This window comes from Zea mays, chromosome 8, assembly GCF_902167145.1.
Source record: "Zea mays cultivar B73 chromosome 8, Zm-B73-REFERENCE-NAM-5.0, whole genome shotgun sequence".
In the NCBI taxonomy this organism is placed as follows: Eukaryota; Viridiplantae; Streptophyta; class Magnoliopsida; order Poales; family Poaceae; genus Zea; species Zea mays.
In genome coordinates, this window is record NC_050103.1 from 154,227,241 (window position 1) to 154,230,867 (window position 3,627).

The window sequence follows — 3,627 nt, forward strand, 5'->3', positions numbered from 1 at the left end:
TATATAATAGAAGTTCTATACAAAATAATTAAGTAATTACATTATAAGGAGACAACGGTCCAGCAACCCAAAGTTGACTGGGAGACGACGGCCTAGACCTCTCACGAACTCATCACAGCATCCTCCATGCGCCTCATCCTGCGGTACCTGTTCTTGACCTGTGGGGGGGTGAGACAGCAAGAGTGAGCTCACGTACGTTCATCGCTCAACAAGTTGTGGGGAATAATGTGCATGAACTCGCCAAAGGTGGGAGCTCACATGAAGTGTAAGGCTTACCAAAGAGGATGGTTAGAGCTGAGCATTGCTTTTAAAGTTGGTCAAAATTTTATTAGCAATTACTAAGTATAAGTAAATACCAACCCAATTAAATAGTAGAACAAAAGTAACAACATCACCTGCGATGCAATGCATATGACAATTTGAATTTAAGTTCCATAAATTAATCATCAGAGAGTCCTGAGCCGCTCATGACCGTGAGCTCGGCTAGTATGCCAGTTTTACACTCTGCAGAGGTGGTACCCTTTACCCACAAGTCATGTTACCCGTCTGCCAAGGGATCGCGACTTCCCATACACCTCTACCGAGGAGGCGAGGCAGGGTAACACTACGAGGCCTTTACAAAGTTCCACTAGCTTCAGAAAACCCGCTACAGTTTATAGGAAGCTCCAATGCAGGAATCCCTTGCAGGACCGCCATCGCAGCAAAATCCTCCCGAGGGCCTCCCTACACTGACCACTCCCCTACTGCCCTTGCCCCTTTCGAGTAAGGTAGTCCTCCACTAGCTTTCCTAATTAATCAGCCAAGGGCGTCCATAAACCCTTGTGGTGGCACGTGTTTCTCAAGTTAAGCTCTATGTTCCAATTAACATTTAATGATTTTGTCATGAAATAAATAAAATAACAACATAATTGGAACATAGATATAATAAAATATTAACCCAAAACCATATAAAGCAGTAGCAGAACTACCCAAGTGATCCAAGGGTAAACAAGGTATTCAGGATAAACAAACTAGGGTGACCTATTGGGTCCCATCAAAGTTAAACCTATGCAGATCATTATGATTAAATAGAACATGAGTGGGTAAAAGAAGTGATCAAGGGCACAACTTGCCTGAGACTTGAGATTCCAGGTACCAGGGTGATCTTCAGATGACTCGTGACCTCACGCTAGTCGTAGCAATACAAACAAACATTGTATAGGCAAAATTAACATTACACCAAACATAAGTACAAATTGAACAATAATAATCTACGTGTTGCTATGAGACTAACGCAACTGGAACGAATCAAATCGGAATTAAAACGGAGGAGATACGAATTTCCTAAGGTTTTATGTGTTTGGCATCAGATTAATTAAGAAATAAATTTTAATGTGACTTTCATGTCAAAACAGAGACACTATGTGATAAACAATAATATTACAAAACTATAGAAATTGGAATGGATTTATTTGGGCTTAACATGAATTTCCTATGAATTAAACAAATTGTTAGCATTTATTTTTGCATTAAAAATCATTTTCTAATTCATTTTACTGAATTTCTAATTTTCTGGACTGGGCGTCAAATACTAGAAAATGTAGGGTCACTGGCGCAAGAATCCGCAAGACTCAAAGCACAACCGCGGGGGACGGCGGGTTAGTTTAGGAAAAGCTGAGGGGCCTATTTGCAACATCGCACGGCCGAAAGGGTACGGGCCAACTGGGGCCGCCCGATGAAGGATTAAGGGCCCGGATTAGATTCTGAACTTTAAGCGAACCGGTAAGCGTTGGTGGCCGCCCGATCCGAGATCTACGGATCGGATTTAAAATACCCAAGGTGGCATCGAATGCGCCCGATCCCCATCCAACGGTCCGGATCGTGATGAAGAGCGCCCTAACCCTAACCACCAGATCCCGATCGGAGGGCGTATATTACACGTGAGGGCGCTACACTCAGGATCAAATCTGACCGTCCAATAGCCGATCAACGGCCCACACAATTCTCCCCTATCCCTTCCCAGCTAGACAGCGGCGCCGCCCGATGTCCATGGTGGTGACCCGCCGGAGCCACGCAGTCCGGCCGAGCAAGGCTCCCTCGACGTCAATCGAAGGTCCCCACGCACAATTAGAACAACGGCGAAACGGACTAGGTACTCACCGTAGTCAGAGACGGCGACCAGGGAGTGGTCCACGGCACTAGGTAGACCCGCGGCGGAGCAGATGCTCCGATGAGCAATTTTGGTGCCCCGGTAGTACCACGGCGCCCAATCCAGGCACGTACGCACGCGGTGTACCCAGGAGATTATCCTCGGCCGAACCAGGAGGGCCCGACGATGAGAATTGCGTAGTTCAACGGCGGCGGCAGCGGTCTTCTTCCGCTTGAGCACAGGGCGCCGAGCTCGGGTCCTTCCTGCCCTCTCTATCCCTCGGCGATGAGTCTCCCCTTCTCTCTCCTTGGCGTCTGGCTTGCGACGGATATGGATCAGGGTCACGGGCGCTCACATTTTATAGTCCAGGTGGGGAACAGAGCATCCCGACGGCGACGGGGTGGGTGCGATTCCTGAGCGCGCGATTCTGTTACGCGGATTGGGAGATCAATCTGTGGTTTGTTACGATTCGCTACGGAGAGGGAATTCGGGTTTTATGGCCGCTATTGCCGGAAGTCCGAGCAGGAGCGGAAACGGCCGCCGAGATCTTTGCCGCCTTCTTTTGCGACGCTCAGCCAGAGCCGCTCCACGCGGGGATGAGGGAGATGACAAGTTGGTCCCACATGTCAACGAGCTGAAGACGCATGCCAAGGGGAGAGTGAGGCTGCCACATGGGACCCGCCAGCCAGCGTCCCCGAGCCGTGACCAGCGCGCGAGGATGAGTGCCTGTGGGGCCCGATCGTCAGTGGAAAAAGAAGAACCAGGCGCGCGCGGTGGGTGGAAATGTGTTGGGCCGACTGAGAGGTAGTTGGGCCGAGATAGGTAGAATTCGGCCCAGGCGCAGGGAAAATCTTTTCTTCTCTTTTTTTATGATTTCTTTTTCAAGCTTTCAACTCCTATTTCAAATTCAAACACGATTCAACTTTTGAATTTCAAACATCATTCTAATGTGAGCCCAAATCCTAACTTCATGTTTAATATTATTTATATTATTATTATTATTATTATTATTATTTATCTTCCCCTCACCATTTAATTAAATGATTATCATAATTATCTTTCTCAACTCTTTTCAAATCCATGTTTTGATCTTCAAATTTCCAAGTGTCCAAATTCATACTAATGTGAATATAACTTATATCGTTTACAATGTTATTATTATTATTATTATTATTATTATTATTCTCATTGTTATGTATTCATTTTTTTTCTTCTTCTACTATTTATTATTTATTTTCTTCTGCTGCAAATTTTTGGGCTTTACAAATCCTACCCCCTTAACAAAAATCTCGTCCTCGAGATTTGTAAGGACGAGGATGTATACAGCTTTATTTATAGTTTAACTTTTAACTTCTAATTAGTTTAAGAATAAGAAGTTACATGTTATTTATAAAGTGGTTATGAAAGCATGGGTATATATATGTATAGTCACCTTATTGTGTAGGATGCAGGATAGGTTAGGACAAGAATAGCCTAATGTAAGCAAGTTTATGATGGGA